Source organism: Ornithodoros turicata, unplaced genomic scaffold, assembly GCF_037126465.1.
Source record: "Ornithodoros turicata isolate Travis unplaced genomic scaffold, ASM3712646v1 Chromosome17, whole genome shotgun sequence".
In the NCBI taxonomy this organism is placed as follows: domain Eukaryota; kingdom Metazoa; phylum Arthropoda; class Arachnida; order Ixodida; family Argasidae; genus Ornithodoros; species Ornithodoros turicata.
This window is the reverse complement of record NW_026999326.1, coordinates 459,828-478,253: the sequence shown is the minus strand read 5'-3', so window position 1 is coordinate 478,253 and position 18,426 is coordinate 459,828. Positions and strand designations below refer to the sequence as shown.

General features: G+C 43.0%; 1 protein-coding gene and 1 long non-coding RNA gene across 4 annotated transcripts in view; one reads left to right on the top strand and one right to left on the bottom strand.

Annotated features, from left to right (window-relative positions):
- Positions 1-18,426, top strand: part of LOC135372798 (synaptic vesicle glycoprotein 2C-like) — a 767,922-nt gene that overhangs the window by 432,058 nt on the left and 317,438 nt on the right. The window lies entirely within an intron of this gene.
- Positions 3,905-5,649, bottom strand: LOC135372749 (uncharacterized). The gene is made up of 3 exons (XR_010416105.1): positions 5,485-5,649; positions 4,856-4,916; positions 3,905-4,447 (listed from the first exon to the last, which is right to left on the bottom strand). It is a non-coding gene; the product is annotated as an uncharacterized LOC135372749 (long non-coding RNA).

The window sequence follows — 18,426 nt, the reverse complement described above, 5'->3', positions numbered from 1 at the left end:
AATAAGTGAAGGGCAGCGTGGCTTATAACGTCCGGTTCGAGGTGAGGCGGCGTGATCGTACGTAATATTTGTTCACTGTACATCAAAATGATATACCTGATCAGAAAAACATTGAATGCACATTTTACAAGCACTGAAAGTTGATTTATATCAATTTCGGTACCTCTACATCACAGGTGTCCAAGGGCCTGTGAACAGTTTATGTTGCGTCGTGTCACACCTTTCATATTGTATTTTTAGAGCTGATGAGGCTACGGTCATCTCTGCTGCATCGTTGATCATTTGCCAATGATCTTTCTCTACTGAATGCTGCTGCTGTACCCTGCTGCATCGTTGATCGTTGGCTATTCTGTTAATCGTAATTCTTCAGCATTTTATATGTTTCATCAACCAGTATTGTACCGTGTACCTAGTACGGTGCATCAAAACAATGCTTTATTGCTGTTGGTAATAAACAGCTTGCATCTGATATATTTCTCCTTGTTTGTGTGCGTAGTGTTTACCTGTACAGGTGTATCAATCAAATATCTCCCCGCTGCCAAAAGAAAACCGCCTTGAGTCTGAACAGAGGGGGGCCTTACAGTGGGACTGTAAAGAGGTTCTGAACGGCATTTTCGACAATGTGGTAACCCGAGAGCAAACTGATATTCTATTTGATCTCCTAAAGGTCATGAGAGGGACACGCACGGTGTTCCATTATTGCATTCCAACAAAAAGGCAAGGGGGTAGCTTCATAGCGGGTCTCGTGGAAAGCATAAGTAAGTAAGTAATAAGTAAGTAAGGTCATTGCTTTTTTCGAAGTAAACATGACACTGCACGAAGTCTCTCGAAGATAGCAGTAAGAAGAACCAGCGCGAGTCGATGGCCACAGTAAGCCTTTCATATTTCTATCTAATCTGCATGCATTATGTTAGAAAGGAATAACTGTTTGGCAGAATTTGTGATATATCCAAGTAAATGTCTACCGCAACTTGTTTGGGTATAACTTTACATTATCTCCAGGTGGAATGCAGAGTGGAAACTTCGCGGCGTTTTCACGGTGTACAGACGCAATTAACGCTTTCCGCCTTTGTCTCCCAAGATTTTTTGAGGAAGCGGTGAAACCTTATTTTTTGACGTTTTGGAATCTGTTATGGTAGCTAACGACGCAACAATACTGTGTTCCCGATTTGTGTTGTGGTTTGCCGTGCGTTGGCAATCTGAAAGGCGGCATATTTAACCACGATACATGCTTGGCTGCCTGGCTGGGCGGACCAGTCACTGCACCAGCTCCGACTTCGGTCCCGATTGGCACTCGCGTCGCCGTGCAAACTTGAGCGCATCAGGCCTATGGGAAGAGCTTGAGTTTTGGGAAACAATGCTGACTAATGGTTGTTAGTGGAATTTAGCGATTTGGAATGACTCCTGATTTTCTTCTTTGGTTGCTATCCGTAAAGTTTGATACTATGATGACAATTGTATGTGTGTCGTAAAATCATGTTGTAGCAATAGAAATTTGCAGTACGAACATGTGTACAAGCCTCAAGTTTTTTTTGAAGGCTGTAAATTACCAACAGTATTATTTTCTGTATCATTCTACACATCCCATGCATACTGTGCAAAGTCAACAAATGCACTTAGAACATGTATTCTGTGTCTGTGACACTGCGAAGGGGTTTACGCCGAAACATTCAAAAATCCACTGGTAAAAATGCACCCGTGAAAAATCCGCGCAGCAAATAAACACTGCCAAATAAATTTAGGCTTAAAGAGGGTGGGCCAGCGATACATAGATCAAGGATTCAAAGCGATACATACAGAGTGGGCCACCAACCATGATAGAAATTCCATGACCAGAATTCAGGGACACGACACAGAAAGCCGGCTTCGCGGGATAGCAGACAACCATGCAAGAAAGCCGACTTGACAGATTTGCACGGGGATATTGGAGGAGGAAAAATTCAGGGAGGGACGAGGAGGAGAGATAAGAAAGAGAACTTTTAACGTCATCTGCACGGCAATACCACTGATCTCTATGTATAAAGGCTGGATGGCGCATGGGAGAGGGGCTCGTGGGGGAGAGGCGTGCCTTCGGGCCGCCATGTTGGTGGGCCCTAAAGTGCTGTATGTGCCCATAGAAAACAATGGGAGGCAACAGAGATTGTGAGTATTTATTGCGCTGCTAGCATTGATCGTTGTTTGTCATCACACAATTTTGTAAGGTGCCAGTATACTGATGTATCCTAACAGTGTTTCACAGGTGTCCCGCCGTTCGATTCTTAATTACGTTATGTTTTGCATTCCGAAACTAGACCGTCACTGCAGTGCAGCGCTGGGGATTGTACTACAGTACGTTTCCCAGCCAATATTTCAATAAGAAACGACTAGAGGTTAACAACAACCATGTATATAATATCCCGTACTGCATTTTGGACAAAAATTGTTCCATAAAGAACGGTCCGGGAAAAGTTATACTCGCATGGCAGAAAGAGATCGTTCTGTAGAATCACAGCCGTTGTTTTAGCCGTGTATGCGTTTAGTATGATTTATATCAAGCATCGCCTTAGAAAGAGTCTTTTAGTAAACGACAGCGGTGCTTTGCCTCGCAAATATGGACACACTGAAGCAGCCCAAATAATTACTTCAAATCACAGATCACACTCGTTAGTACAGTTAATCAGGTTGTGATGTAAGCTTAATCATTTAAGTTACTTAGAAAGTGGTAACACCTCCTTGAGACACAGGACTTATCTCTTTTTGAAGTACAGCCCTTCTATGTTTGTTTGCTTCTTCCTTTATTTGTTCTGATTATTTGCAGGCGCGGTTGTGCCAAACTGAATGTCCTTCTCCAGCACTCACATGCTTTTGTTGAATACAACTGCAGCGTGAGAAAAGCTGCGTGGGGACGGGGTCCTGCTATCCAGTGCTGACTTTGTCATGCTTGTTATGTGGAGCATGTTCCAAAAAATGCAGCTCCACGTATTGTCTTCAAATTGCAACAGGACTATTTGGAGCTTGAAACATTTGTGATTTTGTCATTTTGGCCCTCGTGTACACAGTCTGTGAAACGCAAACAAAAAAAGTCTAACACGATATGCTTTTGTAATGAAGATCACTGATGATGAGTAAAGAGATTATACGAGTTCAAGTTTATTCAATATTTTATATCATTCATTATATTATTCAACATTTTATGTCATGTTTATACAACATCAAGTTTATTCAAGTTCAAGATTTATTCCTTGCACTTATGCGTTTCAGGATACAGTGAACGTGCAGGGAGGTCGCAAAAGACTACATTTATTGTTTTGTGACCTTGCTACAATGGCAATATATATTTTAGGAATGACAATGGTCAGGTACGCTCTCTAAATTTGTAGCACTCAATTTTAGGTTGGAATGAGCAATGAATAGCAACTTCCCTCGTGATATTTTCTCATACAGTCAAGCTCCTTTACAACGAAACTCAGGGACAGCAAAAAAAAAATTGCAGTAAAGGTATTTTCGTTAAAAAGAATGTCCATTATTGGACCTATAGGCTCCAGCGGGACCACAAAAAAATTTGCAGTAGTTGTATTTTCGTTAAAAAGGTGTTCGCTATAAAGGAGTTTGACTGTATATGCTAAATTTTAAATTTAGTGCGATCGAATATGTGATAATATAATAATATATATAAGAATATAATATGTGATAAATGAATGTGATCAACAGTAGATGTAAACAACATGAGTAGCCAGACAAGTGCATTCTCAATAAATAATCTTCTTATAGCGTATATGTGCATGCCTATTAACTGAAACAATTATCAGAGTTCCCTGACAAGTTTTAATTTCTGAGAGTGTACTGTAGAGGCTTCTTAGATCTACAACAGTTCATACAAGGTATTATATATACGTCGAAAAGGGGAAAAATAAAACAATGTCAAGGAGCCCGCGAAGAGGGAATCACACACGTAACATGAAAAACGGTTAGGAGCAACTAATATTTATTCGAACAAGAACTTTCGTGCAAGAGACTGCACTTCTTCAGGTTACACAACTAAGTGCGACACGAGTATATATACCAAGTAAACAGATACAATAAAACAGGTTTCCAGAACTAAGTAAACACAAAACAACCAGACAGTAATACAATGCATCACGTGAGCAACCGTCACATAAGAATCAGGAAAGAGAAGGTGTACGGGTAAATGAGACATTCGGAGAATTGGGGTTCAAAAGAGTTCAAAAGTAGTTGTGTAACCTGAAGAAGTGCAGTCTCTTGCACGAAAGTTCTTGTTCGAATAAATATTAGTTGCTCCTAACCGTTTTTCATGTTACGAAGGTATTATATACTGTGAATGCCTTTAAAAATCCCATGTGACACATATGCCTTTACTTTCTGGAGGTGCTGTGGTAGTCAAAGTTTGTGGGCATTACGCAGGTTCTGCACCCATTTCTTGAGTATGTCGAGGCAGCTGTGAAGTAACCTGCATTGATGGTGATTATTTCAATTTTTATGGTGCATCGACAACAAAGGAAATAATACATCAGAAGATTGGTTTGGGTGCAACCAGTTAAAAATGAATATGTTGTTTAATAAATGCATTGGACAAATGTTAAAACATCAGTTTAAAACATGGTTTACAATCCCTGTATCTTCTAAAAATTAAAAAGATTAAAAACTATTCTAAAAAGAATATGGGGAACTCTTCTAAAAAGAATTATAATCTCTAATTATTATATTGCTGGGTGAAGGAGCCTAAAGTGTAAGGTGTGTTTCTGATGTGAACATGTACGAAAATATGCAAAACTGAGAGAGGCTAACCACAGTGCGTGCACTGAGGTGGTTCCTTCCTGTAAAGTAGAAACCAGTGGATGAGGAACGTGATACATACCTGTACACCCAGCCGTATCACTCTGCACAGATTATTCACTGGGTAGCCCTCATGACGAAACCTGTATTGAGAGACCACTTTTGCCTTAAAAACTGCTACAAATAGCACGACGCGCTACAAATTATTACTATCGTAACAAGCTGACGATACAGCTCAGACACAAAGGCGTTATTCAAATCGCGCCACACCACCGTTACGTAGGATTCTTTGTCACAAATCAAACCAAGGCACGAAACTATACCAATACATGAAAAAAGGTGACAATCGTGGTCTCATTATGACGTAATACCGAACTTGTGCGTGAGGGTAATTCAAAGAAATGAATGTGGCACTTGCTTCCGCAGGGAACACCGTGTACCATGTTAGGAATGCATGCAAAAAAGCGCTCGAGTGCTCGCACATATATTGATGACAACACTACCTGTGTAGTGTAACATGTTCTCTCAAGCATATTATGCACTCAAACTGTATTTGCCGCCGGGTAAAATGCAAGTGTGCTCGATTGAACGTCGGAAGAGCGATCAAGCAACCTGCATCCAGTGCTCGTTTTGGGCAAAAAAACACTTCATAATGGTCAACTAAATATACAGAATGGACGTCTATTTATTCCTCGATAAAGAGTGACTCACCTGTATAAATTTAGGCCCTGTAACCTTGCCAGTACGGTTGGTACGACCGTAATTGCAAGAAGTTGCCATGATCGCTGCGGCGACTGTTGTGGGTACAGTAAGATGGCGGCCGGTTTCTTCACGCTCGCGCTCCCTATCCGCGATCCAGCCTTTTACAATCGAGATCAGTGGGCAATACACTGTGGGCACGCGGGGCACGCACGACAGCTCGTGCTCAGGTAAAAAAAAATGCAAAACGCGTGGCTCAGAATTGAAACATGCATCAAGCCTTTTCTGTTGGTTGAATGTCGTTGGGAAATCAAAAATCGCGCTATAGAAGCTCGTGAAGCGAAATGATTGGTCCGCGTGAGAAAGGCACGATCTTAATATTAATAATTGGTGGCGCCGACTATGATCATGAGCGACGCCACGGTAGATAGATTGGTCTATTTGTGAACAATTTCATGATGCAAAGGCAGCTATGGCCTTAGTGTAACCTTCAGTGGAAATTAATATATACATGAACGATGTACTCGAGAATATTTTCTGTTGCGATTAAAAAAGAGTAGACGCAGGGCCGTCCAGAGATCGCTATTGCAGACCTGCTGTTCGTCAATCAGTACCAATGTAGCTACATTTACAGCATCACTTATTTTTAGTACGTACCAGACGTAACCACTCGCGGCAGTAAGCGAACAAGAAAATGAGCCAGCTGCTGGGAGTCCTTTTTCAATGTGGTCGCAGCTATGTCGCTGTCTTCACCTATCTTTGAATGAAGCGGTAGCATAGGTTTCTCGGCGCTTATCATCACTCTTATACGGTGTTTTATGAAGGCCTGCGGTTGAATTATTCGTAAACGAGTGGCGATAGCTACATATCTAAAATATTTCTTTTTACTGAGCATAGCAATTAGCACGCGCTCATTAATTAAATAAAACGCCCGTTTTTACTGGACGCTTCCGGAACTTCTATTTTATTAAAAAATATTTCAAAAGCCGCGTCGACACTTGGTGATTTTCTCCAGTAATTAATTGATTGAATTCATTTAATCAATTAATTGATTGATTAAGATAACCGGTACTACATTTGAGTCCCAAATTCTTGTCTGTATGGATCTTACTATCATCTCGAAGACCCCAATATATCTATGGTAGAGGCTAGCGCTCGAATAGTCACAACGAAAGAAAAGACGACGGTAGTTTCGTTTTCCGAAACACACGGACTCGGGCCGCGCATGAGCGCATGGGCAAGTGCATTTGTTCTATGGCTGCGTCGGTGGCATCAATTTTAGTGCAGTCTTGTTGACCACACTCGCTTAAAGCCTTCGCCTTCTCCGCTGAGTCTTGACCAAGTCTACCACCACACAAATTTCGAGCCGTCATTCAGGACTAGACGGTAGGATGATTCTGCCAGTAATCCTCAACAGCAGACCCCCAAGCTGGATTGCACAACTCATCGATTCTATCACCTGCTCTCCACGACTTGAATCGACACCGAGCTGCGGTCCGGAGGAGGTTCCGTCACATCACATGCCACACCTCCGGAGACAGCATCCCACGTTGAAGTGCTTTTTTCGACATCACATACCATGAAAGGCGTGTTCTTAAAACGTGCTTCGGATCAGCGCCGTCTGTACCAATGTCCAGCGACAGAGCGATCTACACAACTGCTCTAAGGCATGCGCTAGCTGCTGGGCTGTCGCCGACACACAGGAGCTGCAACTACGCAAGTTAAGCTAGTTAACGAAAGAGTCATATTGGTGAATGTTCAGCCGCTCTGCTTCTACAGGGACAGGCATGAACTAATCCATACTTCCAGGTGTGGACGACACTGTGTGCAACACTCAGTATACTGTGCTATCTTATCGAAACTACTAAATTACGTCGCGCCTACAGTAGTGATCTGCAGGCATGTAAAGCCAATTTTATGAGCAAGTGTACCTGAATTCTAAGATTGTGTATTTTTCAAACGAAGGCATGTCCTCTCAGCTCAGCAAAAACATGCATTGTTGCGCTTTCGGGTTCTTCATATTTAGGACTGTCACACTTTGTGTTTCTAGCCGTGTTCACAATGTATTTTAATTGAACCAGAACATAATTGAAGAAGTTGAACCCGCATTAGGCTCAACAGCATATTTCTTATATTCACCTACACAGTGCCCCATCCGATAATGGAGTTCCTTGTCATCGAATGTTGCTCATATACTCTTACTTACTGTGCTTTTGTTAAGCTGTGCGACCTTCTACAAATCCCCGGATGTAGCGCTTATAAAGTACTTCAGGTATAATAAATGAAATAAAAAATACTATATGATATGTGTACAAAAAAAGTACCACACCAAGGATTGAACCCAAGAACGCAAATCCACAACGCGCTCACTATACCACGAGACCAGCAACGCAACAACACAGCGCGAAGAATTTGGCTAGAAATACTCTGAAAGCCATCGTAGGCCTATCGTGTACTTTTTTCGTCGTGGGAAAAAAATTGGGACCTCCTGCGACTGCGCATAAAGTTGCAGAGCGCACAACAGGCCAGTCTTTCATGTCCAATGGGGACACTTTTTGGGGAAGCCCTGGTTTTGACGTAATTAAAGGATTAAAGACACGCCAATGTATTCTGCCATGAAGCCAACACGGCGAAAATAAGTATCTCAGGAAAAAAAGTGTGTCGGTCTCGAGCTACCAATCTACTTGTGGACAATCGAGGAACCTTCTGCCGTCGCGCCTAGATGTGGACACTTTTTTCAAACCCTTCGTACTAATGGATATTTTACGGAAAGCAGACGGAATGTATAGCTTCAATGGAGGGCATCGAGTTCGCAGGTTAAGCCAACTTTAAGAGTAGGTGTCCCGCAATTCTGGGAATGATAGTAAAAAACGTAGGCCCCAGAGAGACATGCGGCCAAGGGATTTTTTTCTGGGAATAACTTTTGCCACATATTGGTAACACTTTTATTTCATTTCAATTGACGAAAAGTTAATTTCTTGAATTGAACTCAGAAATTTCCCAATGCAACCTAACGTTTTCTTTGCGGAAATGGGTTCCCCGTGGTCATATTACTCAGTATAGCACATAATCCGACTCGTAATGCAATGGCAATTGCCGAAATAAATTCGCCGAAAATCATTGGAAACGAGCCCTTGGCTCCGCCTCTTTTTTGACGGCTCGTAGTTTAAGCGCAAAGCTGCGAAGAATGGAGGTTACATTGACACGCCACACGAGGGGCGAAAGGGTTACAAGCCTTACCCACGGAACAAACACGCGCGGTGAGTGCGGGAATCAGAGCTATCTTATCAAAAATGAGGTCACCCGACGGCCTGTAACCCTTTCCCGCCACGTGTGGCGTGTCAATGTAACCTCCTTTCTTCGCAGCTTTGCGCTCAGCTACGGGCCGTCAACAAAGAGGTGGAGCCAATGGCTCATTTCAACGGATTTTCGGCGAATTTATTTCGGCAATTGCCATTGCATTACGAGTGGTATTATGTGCTACACTGAGTAAAATCACCACGGGAAACCCATGACCGCAAAGAAAACGTTTGGTTGCCTATGGGAAATTTCGGAGTTCAATTCAAGAAATTAACTTTCCGTCAACTGAAATGAAATAAAGATGTTACCAATATCCGGGTGTTTTCCCTCTGGCTCCTCCATGTCTATGGTCTCTAGTTTGTGATATATTTTGTGTAGAATGAAATAAATGAAAAATAAAATGAAAATGAAATATGTGGCAAAAGTTATTAGTAGAAAAAAATTCCTTGAACGCATGTCTCTCCGGGACCTACGTTTTTTACTATGAATTTCTATCATGGTTGGTGGACCACCCTGCACACTCTTAATTTTTTTACTCCCTTTAGGGTGTAATCCGGGTGTAATTGGGGTGTAAACTGATTTTTACTCCCATATTACACCAGCTCGAAGAAACACCCTCGGATGAGGGGTGTTAAATGGGTGTAATAAAAACTTAACACCTTATTTACAACATCCACTGAGCTTGGGTGTAAAAGAGGCGTAAAATGGGTGTAACGGGCATAGAGCTTTGTACATGAACTGTATGTGTCTTTTGAAAGTACAATTATATGCTTCATGCTCCTTACAGATGCGTACAATGGGGCACCTCGCTAGAAATTTTGAGTCTACACTCTAAATCGTGTGACGAACATAAGCCGGTGAAAAAAGTTCCCTCAGAAAGTACAGCCGGTAAACAGCCGTAACAGTTATCAAATAGCAAGCACAGCGATCCCAATCGCCAAATATGTGTGTCCCACTGAATAATATGTGTGCCTACTGAGCCGTGTACGCATGTGCGTATTGAACATTCTTGTGCGTGTTGAATAATGCGTGTGCACGCTAAGTATGTGTGCCTTCGCTGGAGCGTACTACGTTGCTGCGCGCTCCCCCCGTGAGGAGTGACGTGGCACCCGTGGCACCTCGTATTCTTCCGCAGTGTATTCCTCGCTGCTTTCCTGCCTGTTGTGTGCTGTGCAACCTCGCGTTTGAGAAGGATGACAACCTTGTTTTTTCAGTACAGGCTTAATGTTTGCTTAAGGTAAGTCAACCTAGCTGGGATTCCACGTACGACGCCCGCGTTTTACTTGTGTTTAACCATCGCAGTACATTCTGTTGCAGACAGTGGACGCATTGCAAATGGCGGCAGGAGAGGATCGGCTACATCGGTGAAGTGATGATGTACATTACAAGCGAGGCTAATTGTATTCTTTCGCTATAAGTGCACGTGGGACTGTATCAACTTCAAGGACGTGAGTCGCAAAATGCTGTACTATTCTAGCATTCACGTTTGAACAATACCAGCGTGATATTCACTTCGGTTTCTTCACAGGTAGTTTCCTGTCTCAGCGGTCACATACACGCGTGCAAAACTGTAACTGCTTCGCATCGAAGTGTGTATGGCGCCACTAGCTTGGACAATTGTTCATCGGCCATTTCGTTTGAGGAACTGTCGTGTTCGTCACTAAGAATGATCTTGGTTGAGCTGTGCAGTGCCTGTTCGGAGTTCCGAGGACTGTGTGTTCGATGTTTGGAGTACTGCCTGGTTCATCGGAGGTTGTCTGTCCATGCAACGTGTGCTCCATATGTGTGTGTTGGGATTAGTGAACCGTGTATGCTTTCCATTCGGCCAACGGTGATGTACGGGATTCAATTTAAAGGTATGTGCACGGCAATAAAATTTGGTGTTTCAATTGGGATGTCCTTTGTGCATTTTTTTTCTTTTTTTTCCAAACGTGGAGGTCATTTTATGTTAGGGAACCCGAGAGGCATAATGTATCTTGCGTATTAATGGGTACAAGTATTCCTTTAATACGTAAGGTACACTGTGGCTCCTGGCGTCAGCAGGGGTGTCGTACCAGTTGTTTCAGGGGGCACAGAGCACCGGCAGCTTTCGCAGGCCTCTTGAAGTCATCTAGCGCATTTTTTTGAGAAATGTGCCAGTTGATCAGGCGGCACCTATCCGTCACTGGGTTTAGAGTGTATATTGTACTGCTTGTGACGTACTTGTCTGAAATTTGCAATTGAAATTAGGGTGTGCAATTCTACAACATTTCGCTCTTTGTCCTTTCACACGGATTTACAGTTTGCAGCTGCTGGCAGCTCAGAAAACTGAAATTTCGTGCTGCGTACACGCGCAAACACCCTTTTTTTTAAGGGTGTAATCCTGCGCACGGTGTTCACGTACACCCTTAAGGGGGTGAGTTATGACACTTCTTTATTACACCCAAAAGGGTGTTTTTCGTCGAACAGAAAACACCCTTTTTCTGGAGGGTGTAACCTCTCCTAGAGGTGTTCCCATACACCCTTTAGAGGGTGAGTTATGACACCACCGGATTACACCTAAAAGGGAGTAAAAAAATTAAGAGTGCATGTTGTTTGCAATGCAACGCACATTTCGAACGTTTTTATATGAATATTTCTAGCGTTATTAATGCTGTGTCTTCTGGTAAGATCTTGAAAAATTGAATTATCTAGCTTAACATTGCAGAAGACGACGCTCGTATCAATGCAGGAATAGGAATGAATTCGAACACCAACATGCTGTTCCGACGCGTCCACCCTGCTAAGCCTAACGGCCGCTAAAATGTGACTTCTGCTCGCTAAAAGGACATACATTTTATAGTGCACTGGAAATAAATACGTCTTTTATGTAAGAAAATTCCGTCCCTTAAGCATGTAACAACAACTCAGTGTTTGGACATCGTAGTTCACAACAACACTTCTACGACAACACTGCCGCATATTGTATTAAAACGGCGTAGATGGCAAACCAACACAAGTTTGGGAATATAGCCGCTAATGCACGAAGACGCATGATATGCTGTAAACCCTTTTATTTTCGCGGCCCCTAAATTTCGCGAGTTGTGACCGGAAGACAAAAATCGGATTTGCAAAGGTCCCCATTGTTAATGCTGACACTGCCCCAGTCAACGCAACATTGAAAATCAACCATGTGAATGCAGGATCAACGTTGACAACTAACGTTGATTCAACCTGGCTAATGTCACAGCCAGAAACGGGTTAAATTAACAGCGACCAGAACGCATATTCCACGCAACTGAAACGTTGTTTACGCGTTAATTCAACGTATACCAATGTTGAAAAAGTGGAATAATTAACTGCAAACTGACAATGTATAATTAACGTGCAATGAAAATGAAAATTACACGTAACTACATTTTTAATTATTATTGAATATACATATGTTATTTCTCGATGCTTTGATTTCACAAATAAGCATGATGTCCTCATCATAGTCATAAATAATTACACAAGAATATGCTTGCCGTAAAGTTTTATTCTCCTGACATATTATTAGGACTGATACATTTTTCCATACTCCCTCTTGTGAACAATAAGTACAGTTAACTGACCGTTCTAATGAGGCTTGTGCAGTGACGTCATGTTAGGTCATGTGACATTGCAAAACATACTGCCGCACCGGAGTCACAGTAAGAGGGCAGCACGTCAGTTGTTGCGGTATGCGTGCAATTATGAGGGGATATTGTAAAAACACACTCTGCTGCCTCATTCGGCCCGCGGTAAGACGCCTGTGACGCATCCCCATGTTTGCCCATGTCACGTAGCTCCAAAGCGCGCAAAGGCTGCGCGTGACGTCATGTGCACAAGCCTCATTGTCGAAAGGCACTAGAACCTCGTGGGAAGCCACATCGTTTCGGCATCCATGCTGTCTTCTTTCTTTGCGACTACGCCTGCATAAAAGTGAACACAAACAACGCAAAAGATCAATTCGAACAGCTAAGAGCAAACTTAAGTTACATCTGTCTACAGGCTCGCCCTTTGCTCAACATCTTCCTTTCATTCCTCTGGCCTTAAATACAACTGAGAATAATTACCACACAAACAAATTTGAAACGGCCCAAAATGCTGGAAAACAATTCAGGAGCCCACCATGTAATAGTGGCCCTAGTTGCACACTCTACAAATGTAAACACATTTATAAACTCAAATCCGACGTGCACATACCTGCGCTTTCTACGAATCACTCATAAACCGCACACACTGGACTTGCCAGCAGCGGCGATAATCTCTGAGTCAGTTTCCTGGTAGTAGAGAGAGCCCGACGTAACCGTCATAACCAACTCGTATATCCCCGCAGTCTGAGCGAAACCTGTGCTTACCGATATCACAGTCACCAGCAAAACCCGGTTCGAAACCAAAACAAGTTACGAAACAAGGAAGAGGAGCCGCAAAAGCGAAATAAACTTGAAGAGCCAGCATCAGCTAATGGCGGTTGCGATCTGAGGAGAATGGCGGAATGCGGCTTCCCCGATCCTCGCTTTGAAAGGAACTAACTTGAATTGGATCGTGGATGGGGTTGGATTGGATAATTCAGTTGCTTTACGTTTGATAAATCAACGTGATTTCTGCGTGTACACTTTGCATGTGAAATCCTGAAGTAAAACTTGCGCAGAAACAACGTTGTTCGTTCTACGTTTTCGGTTACATTAAATTCCAGCGCAAGTATCAACGCTGTCATAACGTGCTCCATTCCACTGCTGGTATATGAGTGTTGAATCAGCGTTGAATTCCTGCATTACAATTCGCGTGTTGAAATTTTACGTAAAATCTGCATGAAATTCATGTGCGCAATTCATGTTTCACATTGTTCAACGATATTCAACGTGGATTTTACATTGTGTCAACAACATGTGTTGACTGGGGCGGTGAGAAGGAACTGCCTTCGAACTGTGACCCAGTTTCGATTCGCGAAATTCCCGAAAATTATAGGCTCGCGAAAATAAAGGGTTTTACAGTATTCCACTTATAACTGGCATCCGCCGCATGGCATCACGGAAGCACAGCACTAAATCACAGTGTTTTTGTCGTTTATCGACGCAAAACAGCGCAAGGGGCCATCTTAAGCAAGCACAAATAAATTCTACAATTATTATGCATTATACCTTCCCTGGCGGAGCAGGCTGCCAACGAAGTCTCGCGGAATGCAGCGGCATAGAAAAATAATCTTGAAGGTCTAAACCTGGAATATAATACTGTTTTTATACCTACAGACAGCGCCAAAGGTATATCGTTGCAACATGACACTTATTTATACCATGTGAAAGGTATACATATAGCCCTTATGATCTAAACGACGTGACAAGATCCGCCTTTGCAGCTCGTTTATCCTTTTTTCACACCATTTTGGCTGACAGTGTATCACGTACCGAGTCATCACGCCATTTGGCTCACCTTCCCTATTTTTTTTTTTTTTTTTACAGTGGCAGCGGTTTAGGGGAAAGTGTTATGTGTTCGCCGTACAAACACGAATGCACACGAACGCTCATACGCGCGCCACACACAGACACCGACAAACGCGCACACACAATACATATCCACTCGCTCGCTCACACATGCGTTTACACAGAAACACAGGCGTACACAAGCTCGCACGCACGCATATATATACTCACGCACGCACAAACGCACGTGCCCCCATACATGCGCTCGCATACACACAAATACACGCACTTTCACACAAACAAACAAGTCGTGCGATTTTCAGCTGTAGCTGAGGAAAAAAACGTTTTCAAATCAAAATCTCCAGAATGGACCATTTTCACATACGCGTCGTATCCTAGCGACTCTCCAACGAACCATGCTCGGCGCGCGTCAAAACAAATCCACGTTGGTAGGACAAAGGACCAAAACCGGTCCGGACTGGGGCCGACAAGGTCGCGCCATTCGTGCGGTCTCCCCACTTGTCCCCACTTCTGTCGTCCCCATAGTGCGCCATCTAGTGAAGACGGAGATAATCCTCTCCGGCGCCTCAAGGTCATACGCATGCGTATAGGCCATTGTGAAAAAGGTACATTCGTTTTGGATGTTGCGGGTTACATATTCTTCCATACATTCATATGTACGAGAAGTACGCACAATTACTGCCGCTGTGCCAATACCTGTTGTGAAAACAGCGCCACCCATACTGCTTCAGAAGCGACTGGGAAACCAATTTTAAAGGTACTGTAAAGCAGCAGAGGTCGAATTTAATTTAGCGTGGCTATTCAATAGTCTAAGCCATCAGTATGAAAACGGCGCAAATTTCATTACAATCGGCGACGTAGTTATTTAGAAAATTATAATTAAAGATTACGGGCAACACTGTAATAGTATTCGGAAGGGATCCGTACTCTCTGCCGAGTACGGCGACAACCACATTGCATGCGTATAACACTGGGCCCGACCTAACAATCCACCACAGAATCCGCCCCTGCAATCCACACAACGAGCCACATCTGCGGATAAACAATCTTCGTGTTGTGTCTGTCCCTTCGTGTTCCCTAGTCTTGGGGTTTTACAAATACTGAACAGTTGAAATGTGGAAGTCGTTAAAAAGGCCAGACAGTGTCGGGATTTGTTTGTGCGCTGTGTGTGTCATCCTCAGAACCATTGCTTTCCGTTTGTAAATCATTGTGATTTCTCGTCAGCTGGTTCACGTGGCGTTTCCGTGGAACAGCGCTCGTTTTCGTTTTCGTCTTATTTCGCAAAAAAAAGGAGAAAAAAAGAAAACATCTAAATAGGGGTTTCTGCACTCCAGCGGAAATATATGATACGAAATAGTATATCCACCAAAAGAACAAAAGAATGACAAAATAATACTGCATACATAATACATATTCGACAGTGTTGCCCGCTGCAAAGGGAGTTGTTGGACACCAGGCGTCGCGCCGCTGTACTACGGAGGATTTTTCACGAGAAATTAAAAATATTTAGAGAGCGTTGTCGGTCGTATGGTTCCGCATATGGGATTTACAGGCAACAGAGTCTCAAGACACGTCGCCAGCATATCTTTCTTCTTTAAACATGCGGCTATCACAAAGCTCCTTGCGTGTCGGAACCTCTCAGGCGTTTGACATGGAAGCGAGAACACTGACGTCATTTCCCCAGGAAATTACCGGTGACCTATATATACAAACACAGTGGCGTTCTTGTAGATAATGTTACATCTGATTTTGCCTGTGTCAAATTAGGTGTGTATTTTCAGGGCAGTGTTTTAGGACCTTTACTTTTCAACTTGTACATAAATGACATCGTAAATATTTCTCCAATAGCTCCTAGCACAGTAAAATTAAACTTTATCGTATATGCGGACGACACTACGCTACTTTTATCTGGGCCATTAGTTAAAAAACTTGAAAGACTAGCAAACCACACTTTAAAAAAAACTTAAAAATTTGGTTCGTCCATTCGTCCTAGAAATAAGTCTATTCAAAACAATGCTAAACTTTATTATGACGGCCAGGAGTTTGAGGCCGTACCTTCTTTTAGGACATTGGAGACATCGATACTGCCAGAAAATGTAAAGTTGCACATACATAATCCACTGTTTGTTTCTAGATATAGTAGAACGTGAAGAAAAAACAATGTACAAGTTTCCGGCGATGCAGAATCAAAAATAACAAAGACGGTTAAGAGCATCAACTGTTTACTATATACATAAAAAACAAGACTTTCGTGCAGTAGGCTGCACTTCTTCAGGTTTGAGGACCTGTTACAAGTGGTGAAGCATATATAAAAAAAACCAAGTCACATGGTACAAGAGAAAAGGGTAAGTGTGAAGAGAACTACAAACGCAAAACAAATATCAACAAAATGAAAAACAAAAATGAAAAACAAAACGCTAACAAACTTCTAGATATAGTTAATGTTTAGGGTGCCGGGTACTACCACTGCCAGAAACATAAATGTACTATCTGTCCTGCAAAGAAGGGCGTTGAAAATTATTGCTGGCTCGCGTTCTCTTATACATTCCAGAGACATTTTTAAGTGCTATAACATTGTGCCACAGTCTTTAAGTCTTGTGTCTTGTCTCACAGTTTTTAATGATAAATTGACATTAACGTATTCTTTAAGTGCTCGTAATAATCCTGCCGAATTCTTGGATTTGTGTAATCTTCAGAAACTTTCCTCTACCTACCAACCTAGAGCTGTGCAATTTGACGTACCGAAATGTAGAACTAACTACAAGAAACAGTCACTCCAGTACATGTCGTCATCTTTGTTTCGTCAGTTTATAGGTGCATCAGTAGACCCCCATTGTTTTCTAAACGGAAATTGTGCTATTTCTGTATATCCAAGGATTAAGCGAATTTCTATTTTTGACGTGCTTCTTCTGTGTAATTCATAGAAAGCGGAATTCGCCTCACTGCACACGGTACGCTTAATGGAACAATGTTCCTTACCTCATATCAGCGATTTCCGTAAGGCATAGACTTTCCGTAATAGCGATACTCTGCGGAGACGAGTAGGGCTTCGAATTCGGGGGCTTCGAATTTCCCTGTAATGCTGCTGTACGATATATTCTTGGGAGCAGAGTCTTCGTCAAGACTTCTGGCATTTTACTCTCTCCCATCCGAAAGGAAAATAAAATTGAGATTGAAATTGTTCACCAATTTTCGGGGACTCACCATTCCTAGGGAACTACACAGACGAAGGCTACCGAGTACATGCAGGCCTCCATAGCTCCCCGCATTCGCGGCAGTAGAAAAATAAAACACGTCATAGTCACGTGGTATTACCAGGCCTCCACAGCTCCCCGCATTTGCGGCAGTAGAAAAATAAAATTACGTCACAGTCACGTGGTATTACATCGTCAGGCATGATGACGGATGCCCATTGGCCAAAGGAGGATGCGCGCTCCGGGATTGGTTGATAGAGTTTCGAAATATCTGACAGCTCACTTTTCGCGGGCAGTCTAGGCAGTCGGCCAGGCGGGCAGCTCCGAGCAAGGTCGCTGCGTCTCCGCGGCTCGCCGATGTCGGTTGACCACAACGACCAAAGAGGAAGTGTACGCGCGGGTTTGTTCGTGAGCTATAGTGACTCTGGCCATGTACTGATCTCCGATAAAGTGTCAACCTACGGACTTTCTTGCCGGGTCGGAACTGGAATGCTTGGTGAGCTGACGCCTGAGGAACACTTTCGAGCGCTGTCGCATTTTCAAATACAGTGACTAAGAAGAGAGTGTTCGTACGATAAAAGTATTTCCCGTAACTGTGTGACCAACGGTGCATCGCCAGAATGAGAAGAAGATGCTCATCTGTGAAACGCACGCAATGGTGGACTTCGCTCGCCTCCAGAGGTAGACTGTTTGTGTGCTTTGCAAGTTCGAACTTGGTTTGGTTACTGTCTATTCAAGGAACGAAACGTCCTGTACGTACGGTGGATATATGAGTCAAACATTTTAGTTTATACTTTGCATCAATAAATATGTATTTCGCCTATCAAAAATGTCTTAGTTATTTTGGAATAACGGGCGCCAGGTATGAAAACCAGTAGAAGTCAATGGCAGCCAGGGCCGGCCGAAAGCCGAGCCAAACTGAGAGGTTGCTGGTTGGTTGGCTGCTAGGCATCACGACGCATTTTCATTGGTCGTATGTCCAGTGTTGCCTGAATTATCTCAAACTATGGTTTCTATGGGGAGCTGTGGGCGCCTGG